This window comes from Leopardus geoffroyi, chromosome A2 (genome assembly GCF_018350155.1).
Source record: "Leopardus geoffroyi isolate Oge1 chromosome A2, O.geoffroyi_Oge1_pat1.0, whole genome shotgun sequence".
In the NCBI taxonomy this organism is placed as follows: Eukaryota; Metazoa; Chordata; class Mammalia; order Carnivora; family Felidae; genus Leopardus; species Leopardus geoffroyi.
The window spans coordinates 132,312,921-132,324,901 of NC_059331.1; the positions used below are offsets into that span (position 1 = coordinate 132,312,921).

The window sequence follows — 11,981 nt, forward strand, 5'->3', positions numbered from 1 at the left end:
CAGCCTTGGGCACAAAGGGAGAGTGGGTTTTAACTCTTTGCATGGTTTCTTTCAGGAAGTGTAACTGAGTTCAGCCAATGGCTTATTTTCTTAACTTTATAGAAGTTTTAGTTCCCTTTTGTTTCTGATTTTCCATTTATTATTCTTTGCAATAAATACAAGTGAGAAATATAAAATATAAGTGATAAAAATAAAATATGAAAGTTATGTATATAATGACTGCCATCATTTAAATAAATATGGACAAATTGTAAAAGATTTGTAATGTTGATATAATAGACTTACATGTTCAATGTTTTCTAAAGTTGTCTGTGCTATTTTAAGTTAAAGCGCTTAGAATTTTTTGTTTATAATTTATTTCTGTTAACGAATTGACATAGGAAAGACCATTTGTCTCTTTAATCAATAGCATTTTGAACTTCTACTCAGCCTTTTAACATTACTTTATGTGTGTTTACTTGCTTTTGTCAGGCTGCCTCCCTTCTCTGTTATAACCGGACACCCTTTCCTTCTAGAATACTATAAAATTGTTCTGGAGCAGGACTCTCACACCTCATATATGAAATATAGGGGGCTCAGTAGAGAAGGCATCCTATGAAATAGGGAGTGGTGTGCTTATTACTGGAGTCTGAAGGACCCACTTAGAGGCATAAGAAATGTACTTCCTTTTCAACACTGGTACATTCTGGTGTCCAAAGAAGTCAAATCTCTGGATTAAATTCTTTTTATCAGCTGGTATTTTACTAGTTCTGCTTTATCTAGAGCACATGTTCTTTTTTTTTTTTTTTTTAAGTTTATTTATTTATTTTGAGAGAGACAGAGACAGCGCAAGTTGGGGAGGGGCAGAGAGAGAGAGGGAGACAGAATCCCAAGCATGCTCCATATTGTCAGCATGCCAGACGCAGGGCTTGAGCTCATGAAACCATGAGATCATGACCTGGGCCAAAACTAAGAGTTGGACACTTAACCAACTGAGCCACCCAGGCACCCCTAGAGCACATGTTCTTAACCTGGGGCTAGATACAGAATTCTTATAGAAAAAAAATCTTTATTTTTATACTCTGACATTTATTATTTGATTATGAATTAAAGTAATAAACCATGGTAATATTAGCAGTACTTATGACTTTGTCAACATTATAAATCAGAGATGTTTTCATATCGCATTATAGTTGGTATATATATCTCACTATGTTTATATTCTCTACTGCTTCAAAATGCAGTAGTTATTAGACTTGGTATTAGGTCTTGTTAATTGATGCCTTATTAAGGAAGATGGATTAAGACACAATTTGAGATAAGGAGGCTAGAAAATGAGATCAAGAAGCATTTTCTATTTTATTTGTACTATTCCATTTCTTAAGTTAGATGGTGAATTCATGAGTGTTTATTTTATTGCCATGTTTTATAACCTCATTATTCTGTGTTCCTTTGTATGCAATAAAAATTTATGTAACTTTTAAGTCTTTGTATAATATCTGTTAGATGCCAGTAGTGCCCACTCTACTCCCTGCTCCCCCCATTTTGAAAAATCCCTACCACTGCCCTTGCTGAACTGGTAGAGTACCATGTGACCCTACACTATGGGATAGTTTGTTGAGCTAGAGGTGAACTACTGACCTATGGAGTAATCTATGAAGTTGCCCAAAATCTTGAATTTTAAGGATATGGTTTGAAAAGAAGAACTGGATGGAGCTGCCTCTTGATCAAAATCTTGAATTGAGACACAGAAGATGTCTCTTACTATAGATAATTGAATCCAAAGGCCTATACCTATTATGGGATATAGTAAGAGGGACTCATTGGTTAGATTTAGTAAGGCCAATGAACTCCTAAAACTATGTATGTGCAGAAGTTTATATGATCCTTCAGGGATGCTCATGGCTGTCACCTGAGGTCTCTGATCTAACACAGGGTAAGAAATAGAGGATAACAGGCTTATGAAGAACTTGAGTAGTTAAATGGAAACAGAGCAGATAAATAGAGGGAAACAGAGAAACTAGGAGGGACACTGAAATAGAGGTGAATAGGCTTGTGCCCTTCCTGAGCCATCTTTTATCTTTTTGGGATATTCTTATGGGAAATCTGATCCTTTCAAAAGGAAGATCAGTTGAGATCTTTTTATTTATTTGGATTAAAAGAGTCCTGTGTATGAAAATATAAAAGGTATACCCTTAATGAATTTTTAGTTAATTTTCAAATTTGGAAGTTTTCCTAAAGAGCAAATCAACTTACAGTTGTTCAAAAACTGTTCATTACTATGGAGAATAGTTGGAATGGTTAATTCTTGGCAACTAATTAACACTTGAGCAAGAACTCAAGGAAGGTTTTTTTTAAGTTATAGAAATAGTACAGAGAGAATCATCCAAGTCATTCTAGGCATATTAGGTGTGTTGAAATGCTAGTGAGAATTCTTTTTTCTCATCAATCATTGATCTGGGAAGACTAGTAGCCACCTTTCAAACTATGATGTGCTTGGCTATGCATTACTTTTGCAGTGATTTGTGGTTCCAAGTAAAACTTAATGCTTCTGATCACACATAGTCAAAAACCAAAACCAAAAATCAACAAATGGATCACAACAGAATTGTCCCTTTTAATTTGCAAATTCCTGATTATTCAGCCAGAATGAATTCTTTCAGGCAGAAATGGAACCATGTTCTAGCTTCTAAAATGTATTTCTTTATTGCACATACTGCTCCTTGTTTATTGTCCTTGCTTTCTCAAACGTTTTAATTGTTCTTGGGGCAAGGAAACTAGAACTTGCAAAAATCTTTAAATGTTTTTCTTATTGTGTAAAGACTATTGGCTGTGCATTCTCCAACCAATATTTTTGAAGTCCCTTTCGATTTGTACACTTACATAACCATTCAGAGGAATTATTGTCCTACTCATAAAAATTACTTTGTCTTAAGATGTTTGGAGAATTTATCATTTAATACCTAAGGAGGAAGTCATTTTTTTTTCAAGTGGCAAAAGCTGCATGAAAAACATATGTGACAAACATGTGGTACCCCATTGTTATATAGGGTCATTGTCAGTTAGCCCTCTTGCAGATCTCTCCTGAAGTTAAGGTAATCTAGTAGAAAACAAACCAGATAGAAATTTAATACTTTTTTTTCTATCTTTTTCTCTGGGTTTAGGCATTAACTCTCAAAGTGATTGTTATGGTGCTCTTTGGAAAGTTATTAATTATGTACTTCACTGTCACATGGTTGCAGGTGAAACAAATGTGATTCTTGAAGTTTCAAGCAAAGAAATAATGAAAAAAACAGTATCTTTTAAATAGGAGTAAGTACTATTAAGTGTTTTATATCATACACAAATAACTCATTGTAAATAACATATAAAGGACATATTTTATGGTTTCACGTACATTTTCTTTTTTTTTTTTATTTTTTTTTTTAACCTTTTTATTTTTGAGACAGAGAGAGACAGAGCATGAACGGGGGAGGAGCAGAGAGAGAGGGAGACACAGAATCGGAAGTAGGCTCCAGGCTCTGAGCCATCAGCCCAGAGCCCGACGCGGGGCTTGAACTCACGGACCGTGAGATCCTGACCTGAGCTGAAGTCGGACGCTTAACCGACTGAGCCACCCAGGCGCCCCTACATTTTCAATGTATATGCATCTTCAGCTACGCATGGTTTAATCTGATTTCCCTATCAGTGAAAATATTCTTTTTTTGGTATAATAGTTTAATGTTACACTTGTGATCTTGACTTCATTCACATAATGTAGTTTTGCTATAATAACCTGTGAATTTCATGGGGCTCCATTGAAAAAGCAGCTCAAAGCAGGCAGGCCAGGTGAATAAGGTGGTCTAACAAATCTGATCTGAAAGAGTGTCGCTGAAAAATTATCACACACAGGAAGCACAGCGGCAAGGAGTATTGTCTGCATATTATGGGAATGACTTCCATTATTATAAGTTAGGTATAAAGGCATTCTGAAAAATGTCAAAAGAATGCTCAGGATTGATTGCTGTTGCATCTTCAAGAAAAACTAAGAACTCGGGGTACCTGGGTGGCTCAGTCGGTTAGGCATTTGACTTCAGCTCAGGTCATGATCTCATGGTTCATGAGTTTGAGCTCTGCATCAGGCTCTGTGCCCACGGCTCAGAGCCTGGAGCCTGCTTCAGATTCTGTGTCTGTCTCTTTTTGTCCCTACCCTGCTCTCTCTCTTTCTCTGTCTCTCTCTGAAAAATAAATAAATATTTTTTAAACTAAATAAAAAAAAATTAAAAAATGTAAGAACTCATAATGCTTGACCATTAGAAAAGACTTCATAATTTGGGAATGATTCTCTAATTGGAATGAGCAAAAATAAACAAATAAGCAAAACATGAGGAAATAGAGCTTTCACTAGAATTAAAAACTTGATGAAAATATTGCTTGTGTGATGTTTCATTTTGACTCTAGTGGCATATGTAGTTATTGTACTTTAAGAATTAAGGAACACCTTTACATACACACTATTTATTAATGTGAAAAATAGTTCATGTGGTATTTTGAAAGCAATATAACTTTTATTACTGGATATGACTGTATTTATGGGCTGAATTGAGTTCCCTCAAAATTCATAAGTTAAAGTCCTAATCTCTAGTATCTTAGAGTGTGACTTTCTTTGTAAGAGACTACCTTTAAAGAGGTAATTAAGTTAAAATGAGGGGCGCCTGGGTGGCGCAGTCGGTTAAGCGTCCGACTTCAGCCAGGTCACGATCTCGCGGTCCGTGAGTTCGAGCCCCGCGTCGGGCTCTGGGCTGATGGCCCAGAGCCTGGAGCCTACTTCTGATTCTGTGTCTCCCTCTCTCTCTGACCCTCCCCCGTTCATGCTCTGTCTCTCTCTGTCTCAAAAATAAATAAAAAAACGTTAAAAAAAAAAATGAGACTTTAAAGGTAGACCCTCATCCAACTTGACCGGTGTCCTTGTAAAGGATTAGGACACATAAACAGAAACCAGGGATGTTTGTGCACAGAGGATAGATTATGTGTAAACACAGCAAGAAGGCAGCCATCTGCCAGATGAGGACAGAGGCCATCAGAAGAAACCAAATCTGCCAATACCTTGATCTTGAACTTCCAGCTTCCACAACTGTGAGAAGTAAATTTCTGTTGTGTAAACCACCCAGAGTGTGTGACATTCTGTTAGGGCAGCCTTACTAAACTAAAGCACTTTGTCTTATTAAGATACTAGAAGAATTTGGTCCTAAAATACTGTTGTAAATTCTGAAGAACCGACTGCTCACCTGTGTCAGCTAGCTATTTGAATTGTCACACAGGATTATAAGAAAAGTGAATACCAACTCAGATTCAAGGATCCCCTAGAAAGTTATGAATAAATGAAATCAATATGTTGTCTCAGTCATCATATAAGTGGAAGCTTGTATCTCGTTAAGAGGCATCCTGAGGTTAAATTATGCATTTCATAATGCATTGTGTTAATCCCCATTGTTTTATAAATCTAAGAAGAGTAACAAGTATATTTGACTTGAAAATTTTTAGATGCTGTGCTGGAAATGATTACAACATATTATATAGTTGGTTTGGAGGAATAAAACCTATTAAAGAATATTAAATGATACCCTCTTTTGGAGTCCAAATTAGTAATCAGTTTCTTTCTTGCCCTTGTTTGGCTCTGAAGAATTTATTTTATTTTATTTTACTTTATTTTATTTTGTTAAAAAAATTTTTTTTTAAATTTATTTATTTTCGAGACAATGTGAGAGACAGAGTGCAAGCAGTAGAGCTGCAGAGGGAGACACAGAATCGGAAGCAGGCTCCAGGCTCTGAGCTATCAGCCTGGAGCCCGATCGGGGCTCGAACTCACGAACCATGAGATCATGACCTGAGCCGAAGTCGGACACTTAACCAACTGAGCCACTCAGGCGCCCCTGAAGAATTCATTTTAAATACACAAGAAGCCTCATTTATTTGTTACACCTTAATTTTAGATAGGAGTCTTGTACAATTAATTTATCAGTTATTTTTTGTATTAAAGACATTTAAATAGCTACAGACCTCTAGTTTAATGGAAATGTCTTCTATTTTCCACCACAACAGTGATGTTTGGTGTAGCTTTGCTGATGTAAGCAATGCCTACTCCATCAGTGAAGGCAACAGTTCAAATGGTTTAAATAGTACACTCAGTAAACCTCTCTACTCCAGCTTCTCCAACTTATTTTTTGATGTGTGACTGTCAGTTAATCTTAAATGTCAAACTTTCCCTATAAAGCATCATTATGGGTATCTTCTATCATAATACATTATCAAGAAGGACAATTTATAAGATATACAAAAATGTACCATTCCTCTATGAGTAAAATGATCTTTGAAGAGCATTTGATAGTCAGAGATTACTCTAATAATAGATGTGAATTTTCAGTTAATATATTTCTTATGATAGTTACTTTTTAATTAGGGCCAATTAGTGTATGAAGTATTTTACTTCATTATTTTTCTTTCTTGCATTTGTTTCATCAAATATATCCTGTAAGAAATGGTGGGCAAGGCAGGCAACATATTTTCAAAGTTGAGAACAGTTATGGTAAAGGATGAGTGCTTAGAGGTTTTTAAATATAGATTGATTAATATTAGATTTATAGGTTATTTATGAAATAATCTATTATATGGAATTTATAAGCTTTACAAGTAAATTCAAATAATATATAAAGCATAGTATTATAGTGCTTTTTGTAATTTTATACAAGGTAAAATAACTAAAACATGGACATATAACAATGATAATTAATGAACTAGGGTTAAACTGTGCTTAGGTATAAATGATCGAAGGATACAGGCTTTGTGTCACTTACATCTTCTCTGTCCCTTGAAGAGTATAAAATAATTGCAGTTCATACCAACCACTAAGAAAATTCTTTACTGCTTTGAAAGCAGCCAAAATTGTCCTCAGAAATTCATGCAAAAGAACACAATTCCCTATTACTTTTATGTAATTTGTAAATAGTTTATATATGAAATGCATGTGTATTTCAGTGATGATTAAGATAGCTAACAGAATGCATACAGAATACTTTAGTTATCTCACAGTATATCCTCAAAAGAAAATAAAAACCAAGGTATTGATATAACCTTCCCACCTTGAATCTCATTGTCAGGCTGCAAATGTATAGGGGGTTAATGTGTCCATTTCTTCCCTCTCAACCTTCCTATTTATAGACTTAAAAAATTGCCGTGACTGGTGTAAGAAGAAAATGTCAAAAGGTTATAAAACACTGCGGAGAAAACATTTTTAATGAGTCTTCTGGAACCCCGAACTAAGAAAGATCAGAAATAAGGTTATTATAATAAAACCAGATAATGAAACAAGTGTCCAAGACATGTTTTCTAGTATTATTTCTACCTATCTATATTGCATAATTAGTGGTAGGCAAGTTAGGTTGTAAACTGTGAGAAAAACAACATATTTTTCCAACTCTGGCTCCTTGCTCTGCTGCAGGCAGCTGGGAATGTTTTCCAGAAATAGAAGATGGCTGTAACAAACAATAAAATATAGGCAGTGAGAGCCACAATGATCTCTTTATCACATCTGTCATCACTGCACATACTGACGGATTTATCAGAATGCTATGTGAGTCTGAAGGCAATGTGTCACAATCTGTGGGTATGCCTGGTCCCAAAGGATTTATTGCTTCATTAGGAACCACAGGAAGAACTTAAATTAAATAAAAAATTTAAAATAATGAATTTATATTTCCTAATAACCTGGAATGAGATTTTGACTGCAATAATAAACATGTGCTTCAATTACACATATTTTGTTCTGCCTTTAGCCATTGCTCTTTTTAAAAAATGTTACTTCTTAGTTTCTTATAACTCAGAAACACAGAGGGTTGGCTTTTGCTGGTTAAAATTTGATGGTGTTGGAAGACTTCAAAACCAAAATGATAAAACTGGCTAGAGGTTCTTATCAAGTCCGTCAGGAAAGTAAACCACTTGTTTACATTGCTCAAGCGTGAGGTTTTATCCTCTCATATGGATTAATTGTATGACCTTATGAGTGTGTCAAAAAGAATGCTAAAAAGGTCAGAAAATCTGGGTCCCGTTCAGCTCTTACAAACTGTGTGACTTTAGAGAATCATCATATCTTACCTCAGGATGTTGTGAGATTAAAATGCATATTGTAAATCTTTTGTGAAGTGGAAAATGATATTCCTTCATCTATGAGTGGACTAGAGTCATTCATTAGACTGGAGTCAGAGCACTGGAGCTCTAGATTTAATACTTTATGTTCAATAAGTTCTTCCAGTTCTATGGGATTACCTGAATTTGGTTTTAGTGGTATAAAACTGCTTTGTGAAAAATCTGCTAGTAATATTTTTTATTTCTGAAGATCGTGCCTGTATGATCTTTAGTTATTCAGTTAACCTCTCTGAAATATTAGTGTACTCTATAGAAACATAAAGGAATCAGAGTAGATGATTTTTAATGTTCAATCCAGTCCTCCACTGTTTTACCACATTCACACTGCTCCTTCTTTGTATTGAAATCTGGGACAACAGGCACAGAAAAGACCTTAGGACTCAACATTTCCTGTTTGCATGTGGCTAAATGGAACTGAGATCATCTCCATCACTGGCTTTGTTGTCCAGTTTATCTTCATATTACAGGTTCTGTTACGAAGTACTTTCTATTTTGGTCGTCAGGATTCTTGCTTGTTTTCGCCTGAGGCTTGCAGAGTTATGAGTAAATATTTTATCAGTTAAACTAATACCTAAACTAACCCTTTCTTTTTCTTTTTTTTCTCTGTTTTCATGAAAGACTTGTCACAGAAACTACATACTAATGTCACAGAAACACAACATCAACAGTTCAAAATTCCGAACCACAGTAATCTATCCCAAAGGTAAAAATTAGAAAGTTTCCAAATGCCATTCTGCTTTTGAAAGGACTATGATTCCTGAGCAATCACAGTTCTATTTCCTGTTAATGTTGCTGCTCATGCTTTTTATAATGTTTTACACTTTTGAGAGATTAGGCCAATGTATGTTAAATGATCTAAAAAGCAGTAACAGTAAAAGCACTTTAAGTATAGGTAAATGTGCATAGAAAAATCATAATTTATTTAAGAAAGTCCACAGAGGATTGATTGTCAATATTTTAAATTTTACTTTCTGCCTCTTTTGTGATTTGGAATTATGTTAAATTAATAATCCCTTTTACTCTTTTTCAATCAGTTTGTATTAGTTATGGTTCTCCAGAAAAACAGAACTATAGGTTGATGTATGTATGTATGTATGTATGTATGTATCTATCTATCTATCTATCTATCTATCTATCTATCGGTTGGGTTTTTTTTGTGTGTGTTTTTGTTTCTTTGTTTTGTCTTGTTTTGTTTTTAAGGAATGGGCTCATGAACTTGTGCAGGCTGGCAAATCCAAGATCTGTAGGATAGGCCAGGAGGCTAGAGAATAAGAGTTGCAGTTTCAGTCAGAAGGCAGTCTTCTGGCAGAATTCTTTCTTCTTCTGGGAAGGCCAGTTTTTGTCTAGTAAAGTCTTCAGCTGATTGGATGAGTCCCACTCACATTATGGAGGGCAATCTGATTTAAATGTTAATCTTATCTAAAAAATATCTTTATAGAAACATCTGGAATAATGTTTGGGTCAACTGTCTTGGTACCATGGCCTAACTAAGTTGACCCAAAAGTTAACCATCACACAGCCCTACATGTGTACTTTATTATTTGCTCTAGGATGTTGTTTTTGGACTTCCTTGGCTATCTTTAAGGCTAACCTACCATATAAGGTCTTCTAGCTTGAGTTCTCATCTTTTACCACAATTCCGTTTTCCTGAGTGTCTTCCCTTGGATGCCCTTCAGGCACTTTCATTCCAACATGTTTAAAACAGAAACTCATTATCTCTTCTCCTTATCTACTATTTTCTTTATTAATGATAAGATTATTCAGTCTAGAAATCTTAGAATCATCTTTGAATTATCCCCTTCATCCTTTCCTGTAATGAAATTCCAATTCATTCACTTGCTCAACAATATTTATTAAATGCCTTCTAGGTGTCCAATAATGTGCTAGACAGTGTAAACAAAATAGTGATGAGGCAGACAATAAACAAATAATCCCCCAAATAATTCTAATTGTGATAAACTCTATGAATAAAAAGCACAGGGTGCTAGGAGATTGTGTAGCTGAGGGACCTCCTGTAGTATGAGAGGGACAGGTAAGGCTGACATAAGGATACATTAGTTAGCAGGCAAAACTGAGGAGTAAGGAGAAGAACAGTATTACAGGTGGAAGAAACAGCAAGTGCCAAGACCCTGATGTAGGATAAAATGAGAAGTGATATGATGCTTGAGTATTAACTCTGAGCCAGGAAATTTTATTCTCACAGTGACTCTATGACATAGGTATTATGATGTAGATATTACATAAATCAGTCAGTCCTTATTTTAACTGAAGAAACTGAGGCTCAGAAAGATTAAATAAGGGATTTAGGTTTATGCAAGATAAAGTGGCATAGGAATGAGGATTCCATTCCATTCTCTGCAGGAGACTCAGAGAAGAGATCCACAGCTTCTAATCATCCCATTATTGTCCCATCAGCAAAAGAAGGAAACACAGACTTCGAAATCATTAGTGTATCCTGGTAAAGCAGTGTACAATATTCTGACTTTTTAGACCAAGAATATTATTTCCAGTGTATGGTTCACATGATCTCAATCACTTTGGAATAATTCACATTAAAGTAACACTAGACATTGATTAAATGTTTCACTTTCTTTTCTGCTCTTAATTAATTTCAGCATTAGTTTATTGCTTTCTTTACTAAAAGTAAAAATGACTTTTTTTAACATACCAAAATATTTGCTTTAATGTCATACAAGTGAAGTGATTATGAATTTCAGATTGGCTAGATTTCAGAATAATTTACTACATCTTTTTTTTTTTTTTTTTTACCCCTTGCAGGAAGAAGCAACACTTCTAATTAGAATAGAAATAGAATTGAAATAGAATAAAATTTAAGTGGACTCCATTGAACATAACATCTCTTTTAATTTACAATTATAAACTTCACCAAAGGAAGAAATAGAATTCTCAGAAAGATGCATTTTGAAATTTAAAAAACTTGTCATAGATTTCTAGTTGTAATATTCGCTACAGTGGTATTGGCACCTATTTAGAAATTTTCAAACAGGATATAAAACATAAAAGTTCATATAAAGTACACAAAAAGATGAAAAGAGATAAGAGCTATTGGTGATTCTCTTACAGTTGCCACTTTTCAATTTGTTGCACTGCAGTTTCTGGCCCTACAGCTTCATCTAAATTGTTTTTGTCTGGGGCCCCAGTGAACTCTAGATTGTTGAATACAATAGAAACTTTCGGTACCATTAGATACAGTAGACCCCTCTTCACTTTTTTCTTAGTTGTGAGGGCATCAACCACTTGTGGTTTTCCTTTTGCTTCTTTTAGTGACTCTTCCACCATGTTCTTTGCTGGCACTCCTTACTAGACCTCCAAATGCTGGAAGGGAGGCATACTGGTTCCTCTTTGTGAACAACAAGTCTTTCCTGGGTGATTGCATTAATCACCATTACTTAAAATATTATTGATGTGCCAAAGGCTTCCAAAATATCTTTCCAATCCAAGTCTTTCTAGCTTCACAATCATTTATTCAGTAGCTTCCTCGATAATTCCATTTGGATTTCTCTTAAACATCTCAAATCTAACATGTCTAAAATACCCAAAACTGCTCCTTTGTCTTCTCATTTCAACCACTGTCTATCCAAAAAAAACAAAACAAAACAAAAAACCTGTCATCCTTGATTTAGCTCTTTCCCTTCCATTGAGTTCTTTTAATCTTATCTTTGACATGTAATAAATATTTCACTTCATTTCTTTGCTACCAGTCTCATAAAAGCCACCATCAGCTTTTGCCTGGACTCCTTCAGTAGCCTTGTAGCTGGTTTCTGCTTTTATTCTTGCTTTTAGTCTGTTCTCCATACAAG

At 34.9% G+C, this 11,981-nt stretch overlaps 1 long non-coding RNA gene across 3 annotated transcripts in view; it reads left to right on the plus strand.

Moving 5' to 3' along the window:
- Positions 1 to 5,505, plus strand: part of LOC123606727 — a 157,860-nt gene extending 152,355 nt beyond the window's left edge. Inside the window, exons 3-4 of one of the 3 annotated variants that reach the window (XR_006716462.1) lie at positions 3,144 to 3,291; positions 5,188 to 5,505. This is a non-coding gene — a long non-coding RNA (uncharacterized LOC123606727). Of the gene's footprint in view, positions 1 to 3,143; positions 3,292 to 3,428; positions 3,454 to 5,187 lie in introns of those variants that run through there. The other 2 variants (XR_006716465.1, XR_006716464.1) reach the window with 2 other exon arrangements.
- Positions 5,506 to 11,981: the final 6,476 nt, after the last annotated feature.